Source organism: Falco rusticolus, chromosome 1 (assembly GCF_015220075.1).
Source record: "Falco rusticolus isolate bFalRus1 chromosome 1, bFalRus1.pri, whole genome shotgun sequence".
NCBI classification, from domain to species: Eukaryota; Metazoa; Chordata; class Aves; order Falconiformes; family Falconidae; genus Falco; species Falco rusticolus.
In genome coordinates this window covers 98,520,026-98,542,808 of record NC_051187.1, presented here as the reverse complement: position 1 = coordinate 98,542,808, position 22,783 = coordinate 98,520,026, and positions in this window count along the sequence as shown.

Below are 22,783 nucleotides of genomic sequence, written 5' to 3'. Positions count from 1 at the left end.
GTGGTGAAATGAATTACCATATTTTATCGACTAGCAGTCCATTTGGAAATGACAGTATGAAAACAGTACAGAGAGCGGGAACTGTAAAAATCAAGATTTCACCTGACCTCAAATATCTTCCCTTTTTTAGGGGCAGCCAGAAGTTTTACCTTCATTAATTCAGCAGCTGATTAAGCTAACAGCCTTTTGATATTCCTCCTTTCTTTAGTGATTATGATGTGCTATAATTAAGAAAAACAAATCAGTAAAACAATAAAAAGTGTATTAGTTGTATTAATCGTGGCATTTAGAGAGAACCCAGTTTTTCTGAACAGGTTTTCCCTTTTTTCAGGCATAAAAAGGAAGAAAATGTGTTAGTATCATTCCTTGAGATGGTAAAATAGGATACTTCTGTTATCAGCTTGATTAATTTCAGTGCCCAATCACCTTGAATAAGACAGGCTGAAGTCAGCTTTTTTTCCTGTGACAAGAGTTTTTCTTTAAGATTTGCTTTACACCACTGTGGGAATGAAACAAAGCATTTTACTGGATTTGAAATGGGAAAAACTGAAGAGGCTTATAGGTATTCCCACTAGTTTTGGATGATCAAGGCCCCATGCATATCTATTGCCCTGCAAATTTCTTTGAATTAATTTAAAACAGTGGGAATTAGCACTTACTCAGTTCTCTAAGGAATAATTGTTTCTAAGATACTCTTTTTAATTTGTACTCATAATAACTGATACAAAGAAGAAAAAAATACAATCCTGTCAAAATACAGTATAAACCTATATATTTTGTTTGGATTTAAAAAAACCCAACCAAACGAAACCTAGAAGGGACATAAAGCCAAAACTTACTTTATTTATGCATTTTGAAGGAAATTAAAAGAAGACTGAGCTTTTTCTTTTAGCTTCAACCTTTCTCAAATTTGACTTCAAATACATTTCAAAAGTATTTTTTATTTGTGAATGTTTTGGGTTTGGGTTAGCTTGTGGGTTTGTTTTTTCCCATGAGCAGAAATTAGTCAAAGTTAGTGGTTTCACAGAATCAGAATATTTTAATTGAACAAAAGCTTCTAATCAGCTGATCTCCAAAACTACATGAATGATGAAGTTCAATATCTCATCCTTTCAAAGGCAATAACAAAAATACGACATGAGGCTGTAATGGTTATATCCAGAAAATTTCCTTGGAATTTCTTGCGCTTCTCTCCTGTAGTATTTATTTTTGGTTTACACCATACTTTGTGAAGTCATACATAATCCTAAAGTAAACATTTTATTCTTATTGGCATTGCTTCCTTTTCAGGGAAGTATTTTTGGCACTCTTACTTCTTGTTCCTTTCCCATAATTGTGTAACAGTTTTCTCCACCATCATCTAAAGCATGTTGAAGAGTAACACTACAATTTTTTGCAAGAGTGAAAGCTTAAAATATTTCAGATCTTGTTCTGCTTCTGAGCTGTATTGTGTCTTTCCTCCCATGTAATTGTACAGTGTCAAATGTTTACAAAACCATGTAATAACCTGGATTACTGGAGTGACTGAAAAGTAGAAATTGATCTAGCATAATTTTTCCTTATTTTTTTCTACATAAATCACTTCAGTGACCTAGCTCACATAATCAACCATACACAGGAATATGCTGGCACAACTGGTAAAATATGTGTGAAACTAATACATGCAGAAAATGTACCAATGTCTTCAGCCAGTTTTACTGCTGTGGAAAATATATCACGTGGATGCATCGAAAATGAAATGCTCCAAGTTGGTAACATGGACAGCACTCAGTGTATTAACAGTCATCTGAAAGATTAGGTAATCTCGGTTTCTGTACTGCTGAACTGCCAGGTCTAACCGTGCTGTGCTCTATTATGAATTTCCATAGCAACAAGGAGGACATTGGAACCACTTGTTCATTCCTCTATAGCATAAGACACTGTGAAACTTCATGTTAAAATTAATATTTGTTTTATAGTAGATGATGGGTTTTTTTTTAAAAGCAAAGTTATAACTGAATAATGATGAAAAGTAATATTACAACAAAGCCCATTTTCTGACACCCTAAAGTTACTGCAGATCATCTGAGGAAATCAGTAAAGTTGGGTATAAATGTGTAAGGTTAGGCACATTGTACATACCTTAGACTTTGCAGAAGTGAATAAGCAAACTTCACTGTCTTGTCTATGTTTATTAGTTTGGTGAAACTGTACTAAGCTAAATGGAATTACTACTAATTTTTACTTTATAGTGGTGATTTTATTTTGAAGGAAACAGTAAAGGAAGAAATGTTGTTATTAAAGCTGTTTGAATTTGTGATGAAACTATTTAATTGAAAATGCCAGGTATTCAAGTGAAAATAGCTTTATGGAAAGGGATTGGATGTTCAAATTTCTGAACTAAGAAAGAGATTGCTAGATTTTTATTTCCTTCCTGTGCACTTGGTTACTGGAGCTCCCGGAGATTCAAGGGTTTTGAAGCTTCATGGGTTTGGGGAAACAGATAATCAGGTCCCCTTCTCTGAAACAAGAGACCTGTGAAAACTGCTGACTCCAGCATCAGTCAGAAAATTTGGACCCTACCTCATCTGGGAGTTGGGTGCCTCGAAGACTGTGGTAGGTTCTGAGATATGGCCTCCTCCAGGCATATTATAGAAGTTCTTCTGTTTTGCATGAGGTGATCACCACCTTGATACTGTAAAGTGCATTCTCCCTCTATTTCTCCTTAATTTTTTTCCAGCCTTCCAGTGGTATCCTACACAATTGCTGTGACTGTGTTGTTTATATATTTGTATTTATATTTTTATATATTTATATATATATGTACATTTGTTGAGGAATTAGAGTTGGCCATGATGGTAGTGTTCAGAAAACTGATCAATCATGCCACTTTTAGAGTTTTAAGACAAAGCTTTGCCGAACTAACACTCACTGACAGCACACTTCATAATAAATGGTTAGTTTTTAATCATCATTCATTAGTCTTACATAATATAAGAAGTCAGTCCCCAACAACCACATCCTGAGTTAATAGTGAGTAAGCAATGCCACTGAATTGATGCCCTATTGCCCTACATATTTCCATATGAGGAAAGAGTCCTTCACAGCTCAGGTGTAGAAGCAGCCAGGCTCAGAGCATTTCCACCACACAAACACAAGTCTGTGTAGTCTACAATGCTATAAAACAAGGAAGAGGAAGGTATGTGGGAGCAGGGATGAATAATTGACTTAATAGGTCTTGTGATGTAGTTGAAGCACAAAAAACAGCAATAGTTTCAGAACAAAAATAGTAAGTGTATTTATATACTAGAAGATGCAGGTAAACACGTAATGTGCGGCATAAGTTCAAAGAGTTTTTTGAAAACATGCCACGAACATTAAAACTGTGACCTTTTCTAAGGCAATATGAAAGTTTGGCTCTACTACTTATTTATGTGCTGTGGATTGAGGCTGCAATCAATAGTGAAACTTTAGTGGAACCAGCATTCATTTTGCAATGGTGTTAACTTGGGAAAAATAATTAAATTTCTTTCTTTGAATATAGAAGGATTCATCTCTTCGGTATCTTTATATAGTCAGACATCTGAGAGTGAAATACTTTTTATATAAACTAACATTTCAAATTAGGCTTCAATGGCTAAACTCGTCTGTTTCTTTGGAACAGAAATCTAGATGCTCCTGGAGATAAGTATGTTTAAAAACTTAACTACAACATGGCTCTTGAAAGAACAAATCTTGGTAGGATTCCTAATTAAATACAAACCTGAATTTAAACAGAAGCCTATGTATAATTTCAAACTTTTATCACTACATTTTTCACCTAGTTCCAGCCATTACCTGCATGGCAAGCTGTCAGAATAGAGAGTAACATCAGGTCCTATGGAGAAATTGATATAAAGATTGATTTAATAACACAATACTCTATAATTTTCCGAGTTTTAGGGAATATTTTATATGTATATATAGTTTTATCTATATTTTTACAATTAACTTCAGTTAAAACAAAATTAACTTCTTGTACCTTTTGTCTTCATCTCTACTATATTTTCTACTATATCAGTATCTTGTGGTATGAATGCTGTCTATCTCCTTGATAATTCAGTCTATTTGGATAATCCATATGATTAATTCATTTTGTAGAATGTCCACATTTTAGAAATATGGGTACTTTAAATAAAATTAACATTTCTGAGTTCCTTTTATAATTATTGCACTTACTATATTGCATGTATATTATCTCCTTTAGCAATTCTATCATTATATACCTGGAACTCATTACGTATGGTACATAGAACATACAGCTTTTCCTGGATGACATTGAGTATGTTGAGATAAATGAAAGAATATAATTCCACACATTGTTTCTCATAATCTTCCATAATTAATATTTTAATATTCCTCTTCAGATTTCAATAGCAAGATATAAGCTACTGAAAAGCTTCTTATAACCTGAAAGAAATCCTTTCAGAAAGCAAGCTTGCTGCACACTCTGCCCTCGCAATTTCATGGGAGGTGATGTCTTAAGGATGTCCTGTTTCACCATGCATGGAATTCTGATTTTGAAACATGATTGTCTCTAGTGACACACAGTTATGCTTTCAGTGTTTAGAAATTTAAGGCTACATGTAATAAAAGTTAGGTATTTACATAAGTCAAAGTGGTCTTTACACACAGAAATAAAACTTTCTATTCATTTGCCACCTTAGTCTTGGAAGTGTCTAGGTTTCAGAGTCTGCTGAGATAGTTGGGAAAAAAAACTAGAACTGAAAAATGACCAAAAAAATGGGGAGAAGAAAAATTATTTATAGAAAGATAATGACTGTAAACTGAGAGGAGGAAGGTTGGAATTGGTTGAACTGGGGATCAGGAAGACTAACAGAAAAGATTTGGGGGAAGGTTTAGAAGGGTCTACTTAGGAAAGAGGATGTGACCTGGAAGCTGAGTAGGAAAGGGAAAATCGGACAGGCTATTTTGAATGTGTGAACTAAAAGGAAATTCTTGGAGCACCTCAGCTGGAAGGGAATCACCCCAATTAGATCAACAACTGGAAGGTGATAAAACAGTAGATTGTTCAGAAATTGAGGAGAAGAGAATACAGCAGAACAGGAATATGCATGAAATAATGCAGCTGTACATTCAATTGTGTCATGCTGATCATAAAAAAAAACGCCAAACCTCTGCAAAATCTGCAGGTGTAAGAGTATTTTCTTTCAAGATGAATCTGTGCTTTTTAATGTATTAGCTAGTGTTTTAAGAAGCCTATATAAACCATTATGCATGGAAAACCCTTTTTATGATTGTTTGGAGAGCTCTAGTCTGATCTAATGAAATAACCTTAATTACGTATCCATATGCTCCATCTCATTTATAAACAATGGAGGGGGGGAAAAAAGCATTTTTTGCTGCTGATACTGCTGTTGTTGTTATAGCCTGCTGCTGTGGGTATCGCTAAAGCAGTTAGTTCCCTTCTTCCATTCTGTACTTCAGTATGATAATTTCTGGAATGCACTCTCTGTTCTAATGTGTATTTGTTAAACCCAATAGCCTTCTTGCAACACTTGCTTATGAAAAGACGTTTCTAAAGATCTATGACTGCTATAAAAGCACGCCTGGCTTCTAACACTTGCACACACTTGTACATCCACATTTTTCTTGAAAACAGTCCCTTAAAAAAAAGCAAGCCAGAAGCATGCAGATAAAAACAACCATAGATATCTATATGGAAATGGATCCTTTGGAAGAATAGGTGTGTTAATTTAGCAGTATCCCTCCAAAATAAAATAAAATAAAATAAAATAAAATAATAATAAAAAAATCTTAGGCATTTGTTGATATTCAGTGGTATTTGGAATGTGAAATTTTAATAGGAATGTTATCAAGTATTTGATTTTGTTGGAAAATTCCTCACCTTTTTGCAGACTTTGATCTTAAACCTAGACTTTCTTTTAACCAGAAGTGCTACAACATGAAGGTTATGCTTCCACAGCTGTTGGGGTTTTTTTGTTGTTGTTGTTTTCTTCATTTCTAAGTTGTGTGGCCAGGGTAACACTAAAAGTCTGTTCTTGCATCCTTTTCTTTTACATTCTGCAGTTTTCAAAGTATGTCATCGCCATTGTCTTTACTGAGCTGTTTTCTGATAGGAATAGATGAATGAAATACAATATCATAGAATAATTTAGTTTAGAAGGGGTGTTTGGAGGTCGTCTAGTCCAGTCTGTTCAAAGCAGGTTTAAGCAGACCAGGTTACTCAGTGCCATGCTCGATCAAGTCTTGAACACCTCTAGAGATGGAGATTGCACAGCCTCTTTGGGCAACCTCTTACAGTATTGTAAGACCCTTGTGCTACAGGTAAAATCCTTTCTGCGTACCAAATTGTGTTCCTTGCTTACCCTGTTGCTGTGCACCTCTGGGAAGAGTCTGACTGTCTTCACTGCATTCTCTGATCATGTGTTTGTAGACCCTGAGCCTTTTATTCTCCAGGCTGAACTGATCCAGTTCCCTCAGTGTCTTCCCATACATACAGTGCTACAGTCCTCAACTGTCTTGCTGGTTACCTTTTGACTTTTTCCTGTATATTCATATCCTTCTTTTACTGGAGAGCCCAAAACTGGACACAGCACTACAGATAGATTCTCAAGGTGCTGAATAGAAGAGAATGATCACTTCTTTGGACTTGATTGCTACAGTCCTTCTAATATAGTCCAGGATGTGGCTGACCTTCTCTGCTACAGCCAGATGCCCAGGTCCTTTTCTGCAGAGCTGCTTCCCTTACAGTCAGTCCCCAGCCTGTTCTGCTGCATGGAGTTATTTTATCCCAGATGCAGGATTTTATATTTCTTTTTATTGCATATCGTAAGACGTTTGTCATTCTATTTCTCCATGCTGTCCAAGTTTCTCTGAAGGGCAGCATTGAAGTACAGCATATTGACTGTTTCTCTCAATTTGGTGTTGTCTGCAAACTTCCACCAAACAGGAGATAAATGGCGAGAGGGTGTCAAAGGTCTTGCTAAAATCAAAGTCATAGGATTGTTATGGGTTTGGGTTTGTTTGGGGTTTTGGTTGGTTGGTTGGTTGGTTGGTTGGTTTGTTTGTTTGTTTGTTTGTTTTTCATGATCAGGTGGGTCTGGATAATGCAAATACTAATGTTCTGTATTTTATGTGGACTGATGTGTTGCACAGTGTGGTCACTCTTCCAAATCCAGGTCAAAGACATACCAGCTGAAGGCTGAATATTTTACAAGTAGCATTGTCTTGGCAGACATCTTGCAAATGCCAACAGACGCAAGCACTGCAGAAACAGGAGGACTCCCCTGAGAAAACTGCAACTGGGGCAGTTGCTCAATATCAGATGTGTAGACATGGAACATAGGGACACGGTTTAGTTAGGTTTGGACACAATGATCTTAAGGATCTTTTCCGACCTAAATGATTCTGTGATTCCATTCCACAACCATTGCCCTTTCCTTGTCTGCAGTACCAGTCACTCACCATAGATAGCAAGAGTTGCTCAAGATGGAGTTGTCCTTGGTAAATCTGTACTGGCCGCCTGCAGTCACCTTCTTGTTCTTCATGAATTTAGAAATGGCTTCTAAGACTGTTTGCCTGTCCTTGGTCACTAACAAGACCAACATATGGAAAGGGAATACAGGAAATATGAGAAGGAACAGCCCACAGTTGGCTGTATGTATTGATGAGGAAAGAAGCAATACAGAAAGGGAAATTGTCACTGCTTCAGAGCAAACGAATGGGAGGAGAAGGAATTATCTGCAAAATTCCTGTAGCTCTCCTTTCTCAGGAGGAGACATTAAGGGGTATCAAACCCCTGCTTTGCCCTAAACTGTTGATGATTGATGAGATTGATGCCCCATCTTGATGAAAAAAATGTAAAATATCTACTAGGAAAGAGTGAACACAAACAAATCTTGCATACTTTTTATTTTCTTAATTTAGATTTCTGAACAATGAACTTTTTTTAAAGAAAAGTCAGTATTTCATATTTATATAGTGCCTTTACAAACATATGCATGAGCATTTTGTTTCAAACTGAGCAAAACTCACATACATAATCTTATCACAAGATTGCATAAAGCAGCGTATAGGTTTCACCATCAAAGAATATAATTGTTTTTAAGAGAAGGAAAGCAGTGTCACTTGCCTCCAGCTTTGCAGGCTGACAAGGCATAAAAGCACAATAAAAATGGAGATTATCCATTAAAAAGTGGTCTAAAACCATCTCATAATATTTAGTTAATTTAAAAAATATAAAGTCAGAGAGAAGCAAATACCATTTACATCAATTGTTATCTCACTTATGCCCACAGAAGAAATTGCATCCCATCCTAAAGACATCAAACAAGCAAAGAGGACAATGATAGGAACTCTGATCTTTGTAAAGGAAGTCTTTTGTTGTGTTCTTCAGTTCTAGAGGACTGAAGAGGAACTTTCTATATATGGAGTAAGAATGAAATGTATCTCATGAGACAGGGATGGAAATCTGAGTCAAAGACTTAAATAGAACTTAAGTAGTTCACAAGGCTTGTGTGGAGCCCTGTCGCAGGTCAATATCCTACCTATTGAAAGTCAAGCCATTCTGTTGCTTCAATACAATGTACTAAATAGGACTGTGTCATTCAGTGGTGTGCCAGAAGTGTAACAGGCTTAATCTAACCATGATTTGAAATTCCTAGCCACGGTTAACCTTTAGATCTTTATTTGAACCAGAAATGGATTTTATTTTCTAATGCCAAAATTTGATATCTGCAACAAAGTTTTAGCCTTGGAAATGTAGTTTAAACTTGTAATTACAGGTTTACAAGAGTGGAAAAATAAGACAGAAACATCCCAAATGTCTGTGGGCATTAACACATTAAACACTTCCCACTAGGTCCTTGAAAAGTTCTATATTGAAAGTGTATTATAAATTGCAGTGATCTAAAGTCCTTAATATACAGTATCAATATTATCCAAAGATAAATGCCTGGTTTCCTCCAAAAAAGTTTACAAAGGAAAGAAGAAATGTGAATTGAAGCTAAACAAAATAAATCCTGTCCCTTCCTCACTCTCAAACAACACTCAATACCTCTACAAATCAATCAATAAAAAAAATCTAAACCAACCAAACAACAAAACCACAAATAGTCCCTCTGAATTTGTAATTAACTTTGCTCAAAACTCTGAGCATTAAGCTAGGATTCTTTCAGGTCAAAGAGCTTCAAAGGAAGTCAGCTCACAAAAAGAATAGGAAGGTTCATAAACAAGAACAAGTTATTCCCGTTCCCTTTTTCCTCAAAGGAAATAATAATTTTAAAGAGAAATTATTCTGGAACACACAGAATATTCACAATCAATAATTGCAAATATAAGGCTATATTTATCTCCATTACCTTTGGGAAAAAAATGTCTTCCTATTAACATTACTATTTTATTGATATTCTTTGTACTGTTCTGGTAAAAATAGAGCATAGGGTATCTTAATAAATGATTACTAATATTTATTTATTCCCCCAGCTAAAAATCAGCAGATTTATTTGCTGATGTAAATAAACACGAACACACTTTGGCATTCTTTGAAATTGTATTCTCTTCTATGTTGTGATCACACTTTTTCCAGACATCTTTTACTAGTGCAATCCTGACACCTCCTTTGGATAATGGGCTATTGGCTGACTGGTGAGATAAATGAGTCATTTGCAGAAGCAGAGGCCTCACTGTGAAGTTGCTTGTTGTCTACACACCTTCAAAGGGAATGGTGACCTAGCTGCACATTGGTTCTGTGGCTTTTCTCCCAGTTTGTAATTTGTGGGCTGGGTGCGGCTGATCAAGAAGTTGCCCCCCTGCAGTGAAAGGCAGTGGTGGTCCAAGAAAAGAGATCCAAGAAAATGAAAGCTTTGGCCGCATGTTTTGCCATGGAACAGATAGGAGAGGCTGTGTTGTAGGGATAGCATGAAAATTGTATAGCTTGGATGTTAAGCATCAGTGAAAAGTCTAAGCAGAAGATGATAGCTTGATTACAGGTCTGAGAGATTACTGCTTTACACAGTAATCGGAGCATGCGGGAGCAGAGAGGGATTGGGAGGTGAAAACATTAAGAGATTCATTTTTTTACATATTAAACTTGAATTCATAGCTAGTCATCCATGAAATCAAAAAGTCAGAAAGATAAGCCAACATCTTCCTGAAGGCCTTGAAAGAGCAAGGGTAATTTACTAAGACTAAAAAATATTCATTTCTTGAGAGGGAGTCAGGAAAAATCTAGAATTCTCCATAAACATATTTTTACATAATCGCATGCTGCTAAAAGTATTCAGGTATTATATGAATACAAGTTCCACACTTTATAAGTTTGTCCCCACACAGTGATCTTACAGTAGTGAGTGGCAATAAAATGGAGAAATGTTTTACTAGTGTGCAAATTCTTTCATTCATTCTTTTGCATATTTAAGTGTTTTTCCCTTCCTGACAACATTATCATAGTAATTATTATTACAGTAACTAATGATTTTTTCTTTGTGTTATAGGAGTGTCTCAAGGCAAATACTTATTTTTATTCCTTCATATCAATATTTATACACACGTCAATAATCAAAGACTTTGTGGCATTAAGCACAGTGCTGAAAAATAGTTCTTTCCCCCTGAGAACTGAAGTCAGTGGTGTGCCATACCATAGCATTCGAGTAATGAATGAATGTGAACGAAATCTTGTAGCCATCCTCCATTGTCACCAAAACTTTGACCTTTCCATTATTGCCTACTTAAATCCAACCTGCAGCCCATCAGAGGTGGTATCATCAGAAAGCCAGAAACCTCCATAGCAACTTGAAGAACACTAACTATAGCAATTAGTCACTTTCCATGTCCCCTGGTCATTTCCAGACCCACACAATGTGTCAGGAAACTACTGAAAAGTGAATAAAACAAAGAAAGTTGAAAAAATAAGCAAAGAAAAACCCAAATAAAACAACAGCAAAAAACCCACCCAGAACTAACCATGAGAACTTTGTTTACAATATCATGGAGAATGAAACTTTAAAATCAAGTGCTGTCATGTTCTTCTGGAAGATGAAAAACACATTACAAGCTTGATTTTGATCATGTACAAGTTCACTCAAGACTGTCTTAAACTGACAGGAAAGAAAGAAATGTTTCTGTGTTTTTCCTTGTTTTTCTACCAGATGAAAAGAATGCTTTATTGTACTGTATGTATAGCCTTGATGAAGAACAGATCTAACTATAATAGATGAACAAGCAACAGATGATGTGCAGTTTCAATCCTGCATTTTAGTATTTTTATATTTTAGTGTCCAGATTTTTAAAAATACTGAAGTCTTTTGAGATTCATCAATTTTTAGATACCCAACATTGATAAATAAATTAAATGTAAGCATGTTCTCAAAAGGCTGTGATGAAATTTCATGCTAATTGGTCTGAATGCATGTCTGGGTATACATCACAGGCATGAAAAGGGACAAGACATTTGGAAGGAAAACCAGATCCTCATTTCTACAGCAAATAAAATCCCTTGTACATCTTTAGCTCCAGAGCAAAAGAATGGTATCTGCTTGAACACTTCTTGTTTCCCGTTGTGGCTTTAAAAGAAAGCTACATGCTTTGTAGTTTCTTATTTGAAAGTCATTATTTGCCGCTGGGGAATATCTATGACAAGGCACAGCTAAGGCACCTAAATAAAACCATTTGGTTTTTCATTGTACAGGTGTTACTGTCTTGGTTTTCATGCATTTGGGAGAACATTATATACTTTGCCAATGATTCAGCGCATTGTGAGATACTTTTTGGGCTAGAAGTGTTTCAGATCCAGGTGTTGGTTGTTTCGTGTCTGTGGGTTTTAGCTCTATTCCCTATCCTTACAGTTAAGATAGATAATATTACAGAAATCAGGTAAATAATTTTTCAATTGATTAAACAGAATTATTTTAATCTTTTTTTTTCAAGTGCATGCTCATCCATCACTAAAGATTTCTAGATCCTGTATCTGTCCCCTCAAACACCCTTGTAACTGTCCTGGGAGTACCCCGCTATGACAAAAACCTGGGAGACTTTTCTTTAGATTTCTTTTGCCATGCACAAACTTGTGCAGGGATATACACAGTCTACGAATTCAGATCTATTATTTATTGGTTGATACAGCTAATAGGTATCCAGCACTAACAAGCTAGTAGCATATGCGTCAGTGTGCTCAGCATACCTGGGGAATGACTGGATGAGGTCTTCAGTCACCTGCAGAGAGTTTAGGCTGGAGTATTGCTTGGCCTCCATTGCTCTGAATGCTCTATACATTGGTAGTGTATTTTTTTTTTTTTAATGTCTTGTGATCATTTCCCTCCCTGCTGCACTACTATTTACTCTTTCAACAATTACATGTGTGTATTTCTACTTTTTTTACCTTGCATAGCTTTAGTTTATGGGCTTTCTCAGACCTTGGCAATGATTTTGTCTGTAAAGCTAACCCAACGCTGCACCAAACTGGGGTTTTCATTAAAGACATTTGGGCTTAGAGTTATCTACATTTAAGATGGACTTGCCAATTCAAATAGCTATGATAACGTAAAACTTATTTTTCTAGTAAAGTTATGACATTACATATACTCTGCGTTGTGACTAGCTTTAGGTATTATTTCCTCTATTGTCAAAACTCTTTATTTTTTGAAATTGTGGACCTCCTTTATTAGAGAAAAAAAAAGTAGGGAAATAGGCTTTTCCCTGTTGTTTTCCATAACTGTTAAAATGCAGCACATTCTCACTTTATCATTAATATCATAGGACTTTCAAAATCCAGACAGTGTGAAGATGTATTTCTTTGGAGCAAAGCAATAACACCGTTGACCCAATGAAATTAATTTCAGAAAATTAATATATTTTTGAAATGATAGAATAGCCAAAGTATTTTAATACAGTTCTCTGCATTTCATGAAAACAATAATTTTACTTATTCTTTAGTTTCTGAAGATGATTAGCAACATGGTCAAATCAGACTTCTTACTTCCCTGGAGCAGAGATTTACTGCTGCTAGAAAATGTTTCTCTAACATTTACCATTCAGTGGTAAGCAATGCTGTCAGTAGAAGAATATAGCAATCCTATATGATAGGGAATGAGTAGCAGCTCTGTAAAGAGAGCCTTGATAAAGCTGATATTACAAAGTTATAAAATCTAGGAACATCGCAGCAAAAACTGTGCTGAGACAGAAATCCTTTGTAGCCAAAATGTAGCTCTAACAGTGCACTGGTTAGTTTTGTTTTCCCAAAAACTTAAGGAAACATTGGTTTTGTAATAATGGGGAACTATTCTTGTGTTTTAATGTGCAATATATTTGACTTGAATTTGGATTTTATAAGAGCAAGATAGCCTGATAAACCAAATTAACCCAAATATACTTATTAAATGGATATTCTTATTACATGGCTCTTAAGCCACAATGAAATATATTTCAATTAAAACTTGGCTAAAGAATTGAGGGTCTTTTGATTGTTTTTATTTTTACAACTATAATCACATGTGATAACCATCTTGTAAAAAAATATTTGCAGCTGCATTCCATATTAACATTCTGTGATTACAAGATTACATGCTTACTATGCAGTATCACTTACTATACAAGTAGAAGCTATATATGCATATATAACCAACTACAAATATTTTGAAAATATATTTAATCAGTTATGATGACATTAATGTTTCCAACAATCACTGCTTAGTGTTTAAGTATGCCCAATGCAGGAGACATTCTCAGAAATTAACCTCCTACATCCCCATATGCAACAGATGTAGACAAACACGCTAAGATATCAAAAATAGGAATAATTTCCCTTCAAAATAGATAAAAATTATTTCTACTGGATTCTAATAGATTTGTAAAACAAATAAGATTTAATTGCCTACTGTATAAGGGAGTATTCAAACATTGCACTTGTTTCTTACAACTGTGTGATAAGATCAATACGAATTATGACTGAGTGAAACATTTTCTATAAGAAACCATAATTTTTTAAAATATTCTGTTACTGTTTTTAATGAAGCAAATTATATATTCTACGTTTTGAAAGCTTTCTTATGTTAAAATGGTAACTTTGATAGCCTTTGCTATTACTCCAGTCATTCGTCCAAGACAACTAGTACTACATGAGATTATTGCTGAAAGTTACACCCAACACTCTTAAAAAAGATAGGAGAGGATACAGAATATAATACAAGGAAATACAGAAATCCTTGGTTTCTAAAATGTCATACAGAGAAATATTGCTTTCTCATGGACTGTAACCTGTGTGTTTCAGGACAGGTAGATGTATGTATCTGTGGCCTTTGAACCAGTGATATTACAGTTAATCTTTACATATTCAGTATATATAAATATAAATATATAAGAAGATATTCTGAACTGCATGTATTATTCACTTCTGCAACAGGAAATTTAGGAAAACGATTGAATTATGTAAATAAAGGCTTGTACTGATAATTCATCCTTGTAATTTTATCAAAAATAATTTATATATATATTATAAATATATATACTTCAGCGGTAACAAAATAAACCCATAAAGTAGATAAACAGAAAAATATTCAGATGGCGAATTAAAGAAAAAACAGAAAAAAATAGGTGATCTCTCGGCAGCATGAACCTCATATGTGTCCGCTTTTCAGAAGTTGCTTTTAGAAAAAGAAAATATTTTTAGTCTGAAGAGATACAAGACAGCAATAGCAAATTATTTTATCTGGGCAAGTTTAATTGAGTAAGAGTAGATGAGGCACTATTTCATGTCCCAGTTCAGGAAATCCTTTAAATGATGCTGGGAATTTTGGTTGATTTTTCCTGTTTGATGCAGTGAACATCCATTACACATTAAAAGAGTACACAAATATGCCACTGAACCTCTGGTTCTTGATAAGGTGCCAGCCACTCAGTATTGGCATTTGTGTAAACAGCTGGAGGTTTTCTGGACTTATTCCTATCATGTAGTTGGATGCCTTCCTTATTGTTTGTACTTCTTCATATCTCTAATGAGCTAGCTTGTTTATGATATATCTTAAAACTTCATAGAGAGAAATGGATACGTTCTTTAGGCCCATTTAATTTAAGCATACTTTGAGATAAATATAATAGAGACAATGGTCTGGAAGATGCAGAATAAGTGGTTCTCTGCATTTTCATAGGTTTAGTAACAGACGTGGGGAAATGTCTAGGTTACAGTAATGTGTTCTTTTCCTTAAAAGAATTATTGTATACATCAGTGGTTTAAGCTGTTCTCTGTGAAATGCATTCTCCATATTTTGGGAATGTTTCAGAAGATGGATAACTATATTTTAAATAAACAACTACTTGGAGCAAGAATGAAGTCTTCAGAAAGGGGAACAGAGAACAGTTAGTAGTTCTCCTATGAAGGATGATATTAATGACACTGAGATCTGAGATAATATATGAAAAAATAGGAATATGCAGTGTTTAAAGCAAATTAGAGAAAACCAAATAAAAATTGCTTTAATAGAAAGATTGATTATGGCTAAGGATAGTATCAGTTTATCATAGTTTATTGGGTTTGGTCATATCATTTAATATAGAGGTCATATGATGGAGAAAGACTAGAGAAATCATGCTGAAAAAATCAATGATCGAGAATTTATAGTAGAAAAAGTGACACACTGAGCCAAACTTCCCCGATTGGAGACCAGCACAAGTTTAGAGGTGTGCATGAACCTGGAGGAAATGAAAGGTTTAGTTGCTAGCTTTTGAGGTTTGTTGTACACTTTCATTGTCCAGCAAAGTCGGACAATAAAAGTCCGACAGTCCTATTTTTACAATGTTGAGATGGAAGTCTGGCTTCTGTATTTCAATTAAATGTTCCTATCATAATTGCTTATTCTCAGCTATAGAATGAATTAATTAACTGTTCTCTATTCAATTACACATTAAGAAAGAAAGAAGAAATGGGAATGCAGACTGACAGAATTAAATCCTTTGAAGATTATTTTCACTGTTAACTAATTTTCTTTTGTAGTATGAAACCCAAACATCTGAGAAGTGAAATTTAAAGACCCACTTTGAAAATCTATAGGCATATATCTAATTAAAAAACACATAAAATCACCAAAGTTTGTCCTCAATGAAATGGAAGCTGTGGAAAACAAGTCCAATAAAAAGCCGTTGCTGATATTACACAAGTGGATGGTTTTTCTATAAGTGGGTTAACTATTTTAACAAGCAATCTTTTCTGAAGGATTGTAAAGTGTTTTAGAACAGAGCTGCTGTTTTTAATTTGATTTCTCATCACTGCAGTTTTAGTTAGCTATCTTAGAGAACTATAAGAAAAAAAGCATATTGACAAAAAATATTGACTATATGATCAAAGACTCAAGATTAAAGCAGGATATGGCAGAACGTGGCAGGAAAAAAAATAATTAGATTCTTCTTCTGCAAATATTCAGTTATAACACTTCAACAATACTCCATCCTGAAGTTTTGCCTAAATTTTTGTTTATTTAATTTCAGCTCATCAGGTAGTTGTGTATTTTATAATATATTGAGTAACTCCTTATAGAAATTTTTATCAAACTGTCTGTCCTGACACGTCTTCCTTACCTCCTTCCCTGCTTCTTCAACAAACACAAATGTCATGGTCACAATAATCAGATGTTCCTTGCTTCTGGTGTTCCTCTTATGTTTGTTGGAGGCAGTTCCATGAGGAGCTTTAAATATTTAGAAACACACACACCCTGAAAGGAGTGGGTTTTGCTGCTTAGGATTTTGTACAACCTAAGAAACCCCCTCTTATCTGGTAGCACCTTACAGCTGTGAACCTTACCGTTCTCCCTTTTCCTGAGCCACCATCAGCAGCTGTCAGTGTTAGCACTAGGTACGTTTGTGCTGCTGACAACACTCCTTGGTGTCTCTCTGTCAAACTCATTCCACTTTCTGAACTTCTGGAGCTTTCTGAAGTTGGAAATAACATTACAATCAAAATCCTATTATAGGCAAAAGAACAAATTATGTAGGTTACCAGATGGTTTTGGCTGGGATAGAGTTAGTATGGGGCTGTGTTTTGGATTTGTGCTGAAAACAGTGTTGGTAACACAGGGATGTTTTAGTTCCTGCTGAGCAGTGCTTACACACAGCCAAGGCCTTTTCTGCTTTACTTATTAAACTGTCTTCACCTCAACCCATGGGTTTTCTCAGCCTTACTCTTCTGATTCTCTCCTCCATCCAACTGAGTGGGAGTGAGCGAGTGGCTGCCCAATGCTTAGTTGCTGGCTGGGGTTAAACAACGAGAATATGAAGCTAAGAATTTGGTATTAGTCCAATGGATCTTTTTGAAGTCTAATATGTTTAATTAACATAGAAAGGACCCATTAATAGCAAAATTATTATTTTAAGAGGAAAACCTAGCCACTCTTCCCTCCTTTTTTTTATCGTCTACCCCTTTTCTCTGGTGTTGGGATCCCAAGGTTGAGAGATTAAGTCTTCCTCAAGCTGAAAAGGGGAGATCACTTGCTGGGAGGCTCATGGTCTTCATAGTACAGGCTTTTTCCTTTCAGTCTTGGGGTCTTCTTGGGGATATTTATGGTTTTCTGTCACAGTCTGCTTCCTTTTCTTTGGTGTCCAGCTCAAGTCTCAAAGCTGCATAAGAGCCTCACCCAACCACAGCTGACAGCAAGGGCAATTATTTGTTGTGCCATGACCTCTTCTCTTGGTGGGACTGGACCATGACTGTCATTCACAGAGCTTCAGCATAAGCTAGTGAGACAGTGGTCACCTGGCCACTTACCCATTCCTCAAACAAGCTGAAAACAACTCAGGCCAAGGCAAGCCCAGGGATCTTTTACTGTCATATCAGTCAAACATCTCACGCCTTTTACTAATAATGGCAAAATTTTTACTTACTGTACTACAGTAGGAAATCTACAGAAGATCATCTGCTTCTTTTTGCATTCTCAGTCTTTTTTTAGGGTGAATTCTATAGATTTTAATAAATTTCAGCTTCTCCAGACAACTCATGTAGTCTAAATGTTTTCTGCCTTGTTTTATTCTCTCACTGTTTATTAGTCCTGATTTCCCTATCCTTTCTGAGTTGGTGCTGGTTAGACATAACTTATCCATAATAAGGCACCTGTAGCCATTTAACTTAATCATTAATCCCAAATTCCATATGCTGTTACAAGCTTTATGTATTAGTTTTGCCATCTTCCTTAATGCTTAATCCTTTGATTAGTTATATTTTACATTTTCTTTATAATCTATACTGGATTTCAGAAGCAGCTACATGTATTTTGTTTGGGGTTTTTTTGTCAATCTGGCTCATTCATACAGTGCAGAAAATAGAGATCTTGAATATACATAAAATGAAATCAGACTTTGAAGAAGTATCAGTCTTAACAGTATTTTCTGTTTTGCAGAGCACTTATGAAATCATCTCCATTTATTGGTCCTTGTAGAGAATTACCTGGGATTTAATAAATATTACCTAGCAGTTGTCTTGCAGTGGGTAGTTTTATTTTTAATGTAGGTGGTATTTTGAGCTTTTAACTATTTTTTTCAACTTTTTAAAAAGATGATTAGTTTAGAAAAATATACTAGCAAGCCTCTGCCATTTTGAAGCCAATATTTATCTAGATTCTTCTCAGAGTCTCAGCATATGCAATTTGGGCAGTCTATTTCCTTGTTTCTTAGTCTGCACTTCTTTCCTACATTAATTCTGATGGCAATTGTCAATGTTCTGTTCCCCTTTCCATCGTGCACTGTTTTGTGCTTTCCCAAGGCAGTCGGTGCTTCTAGTGCTGGTGTGTAATTTGCTTTGTGAAACAGACATCTTGCCATGAATGTATGTGGAATTTCTTTCAACTCACATCCAACATAGTCAGTTCCCTCTGGTGATCATTTTAACTTTTCTGTGTTTACTTGATGACTTCTGTCTGAGACAGGCTTCACTAGCTGGCTGAAATTCAGGTGATACTACATCAGCATACAGAATTCTGTTATGTGACTCGAGTTTACCAATTTTACCTGTGCTGTTAGTCACATTTTCACAGAAGACAGAATAGCTTTGAAAATTATATTCTTTCTCAGTGTCTTGCATAGTTAATAAAGATGGTTAGTTAGTATTAGTGGGCTCCATTTTAAGCTCATCACAGGTAGCAGAGATTTATTCATTAATAGCAAAATACAAAAATATCAAATAAAAAAAACCTACAAGGCAAACTCAATGTTCAAAGCTTCTCTTTAAGCTTAGATTTAAAGCGAGATGAAGATTAGTCCTCAGCTTCTCTGAAGGCTGCAAAGCCCAAGTGAATATTCATTCATTGCTGCAAAAGTTAGTTTTCACTCCTGTGACAACCTAACTTGTTTATTTTTTTTAATGGGAATTTCTTGAGGCCCTATTTTGATAGGCCCTGGTGTATACAGTTGGTTTAACATCGTTAGACTTTCCCATTTCTTACCGTGCCTTCTCTTATTGCAGCAATACTCCATTTTGTGATTCTCATCATATACCTTATTAAATAAAGGGGATAGGTTTCTTTTTGAGAAATGAGTGGTAACACTTACTTGCAGCTAAGAAGGGAAAGATAAGCCTCCAGACATTTAGGGTAGTAGCAGGGGTCATTATGGTGTTTCCAATAGTGTTTGCCTTTGCCTGTCGTGCCTACATCTTAGATTCTGAAATCAGTACCCTTATTCAGAGGTACAATAATGAACTATTAAAAATAGGCTGTCAGTTGGATTCTTTTTACACATTTGTTTGTTTAATGAACAGCCTGCTTCCATTTGGATTCTCAAGAAAGAACGTTTTTATTTTCTATTCTACTGTATACGTAAGAGGTATATAAAAAATACTTCCTATACATTTGACTGAGTATAGATTTTATAGAATTTTCCTTCAGTTCTTGATTGTGTGTACAGAGTATGTGTGTGTGTGTGCATGTGCATACACAAGGGTATCCTTTATGATTGCAAAGAATGCAAAGTCCCTCTGTTCCTGTGTAGTTTATGAAGTCTGCCTGAAAACAGTAGCCAACCCACACATTTTTTTCCCCAAGACTGTGAGCAATGGTAAGCTTCTGCATATGGAGGCATAGTTATCTCTTAAATTATAAACCAAGATTTTTTATTTTCCCTTCCTCACGTCCCCAAATTTTCTATATATTTTGTTATAGGCAAAATATCTTTACCTTGTTCTAACAATTTCCGTAGAGGTATAACTGATAACAGAATATTTTTAGGTTGATTTGTTTTGTTATGTTTTGGGTTGTTTTTTGCTTTTTTTTTTTTTTTTTTTTTTTAATAGAGATGGAAGTCCTTTTTGCATTTGGTAAAATGTCTAAAGCTAGACATTTCTACATAATTTTTTCCTTCATTCAATTAATTTTAGTTGGGGATTTTTTTTTCTCTCTCTTTTTTACTGCAAAACTCCCTAGGTATATAGTAAAGACTAAGAAATGCTTCTTCAGTTTTTAAATGAATGCTGCCAAAGTGGTAATGAGGGGAGAAAAAAAGTTGCTACTATGAGCGTAGCTCAGGTTATTTCTGTTCACTTAATCCTTGCTTTCTACCCATGAAAGCCCAGCCACTTTGTGCGTAGCTCAGGTTATTTATGTTCACTTAATCCTTGTTTTCTACCCATGAAAGCCCAGCCCCATATATGCATTAACTTTTGGACTCTCCCCATAATGCTTAGTGGTAGCAGAGACTGAAAGAGAGCAAGCCATTTTCTGTCACATTGGCAGAGTAATTCCTTTGGAAAACAACGGTATTATTTAAAGTGAGTTTTTAGGCAGGAAGAGTCATGCAAGTAGAGAAGTACTTCTACAAACTGGGTAGCTGAACAACTGAGTAAATAAGAATAATGAATTAAGAAGAATTAGAAATTAATGTAGTTGGAAGGTGACCACAGGATTTTATAGGTGAAATGGTATTATTTTCCCCAGCTAACGTGACATGTATCATGAGATGGTAAATCTTTTCTGTAATTTTTGAGAACAAAGCAGTAGTACGTGCTTATGGTTTAGCAAAGCTTGGACAGTTCCCTAAAGTTATTTTGCTTTTGTACAAGCAATTCAAACACCTGTTCTACAGAAAAGCTGGTATGTCTATGTAGTAATTTTAGCTGATTTCTTCTGGCATGGTCTTATTAAGCCTTGTCATTTACAGCTCCAAATTTGGATTGTCCAAGCATTTTAGTATGGTGGACAGTAGCTCATTCTGGATATCTATTAATTTTATTGAGCAAATAATAATGATTTCTAACCATTAGAGCCTGTTTGTTAAATGTAGCTGTCAGAGCCCCACATGCCCTGCCAGACCTCACTGTTCATGCTCCTCCAAGACTGTTCCCCCTTACAGTGGCCCAGGTAAAACTTCAAGATTATCATTGCTGAGCAGGTTTCCTAACAAAAGTTTCTAACTCTTTACATCATGGTATGTAAAGGCCTTCAAGAAATGGATATGAAATTAATAAATATATTATTTCGAAGCTTCAAAATGCTGCTGGTAAAAATAATATCTGATACAACAATTAAAATGGGGGGCAGGTGTTGTATTTTTGAGAGGTAACAGTACAGGCTCCAGCAGCTCAATAATTTTTCTGGTATTTGTCTTAGAAATTAGTTTCTCTGTAGCTGAGGAAGGAACTAGGGCCATCTTAGCCTGGTTTTCAGCAACTGCATTACCACAGCTAATCCATCATGCTTCTCTCCAGAAAAGGTATTTCTGCAGTGCATTAGACACATGTTCTGATTTATCTGATCCTCTTGCCTCTTCTAGCAATATAATAGCTGCAATAGAGTGAAAGGTTAATAGGGGGATTTCTAGTACACTTTATCATAAGTGAACATAAACGTGGATGTAGTTCCAGGAACTGGTGATTTACAGGAGAGGATAAATCAGGTTTTCCTGCTCATTCTGATTTTCTCACTGGAAAGAACATATTAATAATAATTTCAGAAATAAGCAGAAGTGTACTGGAAAAACAAAGATAAAATCGGCATGATTTTTGAGAACGGGAATGAAACCATTTTTAACACGTTAGGGATCCTACCCATTTTTCATTGATCTGAAAACTGTGTGAGCAGCATGACATAGTGACTGACGGAGCAGTATTAAATATAGCAGGAGAGCCCATCAGTACCCCAGCAATGAACTTATAGCTGTGGTTGGATGTGTTTCTTCAGTGGGTGAATATAAAGTAAACTAAAAAAACAAATGTATTTTTTACCCTCTAAATCAGCTGTTTTATTAAACTAAAATATATTTTTAGAAGTATTAAAATTCAGTTTTCTCTAATAAACTATCAACAAATTAATTCCCTGGCATTCAAGAGCTAAGAAGCAAGGAAAATGGTTGTCTGCTCAGCAGCATGTCTACAGTGATTCTTTTAAAAATTACCATAAAATTATTTATATTTAATCAGGATCGGAGTGCCTTCATTAAGTTCTGTAAAATGTCACCTTTAAAACAAAATGGTAAGAAAAAATTCAGGCAAAAAAGAGGACAAAACCACTGGCTTCATATTATCAATGAAAACCTAATTCTGAATGAATGGCTAGCAAAAGTAAGTGAAAAAGTGAAAGTAAAAGCAGATCCAGGAGTTGAATCCTGCTCTGCTGGACCTCTTCTGTTAGCTAACTGTCTGCAGAATCAGCACTGAATCAGGCTTCTCTTTTTCTACAGGAAAATGGTTGCAAAACCTGGAAAGTATATAAAAGTTATTTATGAATGATTTCTGATCCAGTAATGCCAGCAGTATTTTTCTGTTCTATTTTGTTTAAAACCTCTACTGTTTAGGTTACTCAGGAAAGAGTAGGTCAGT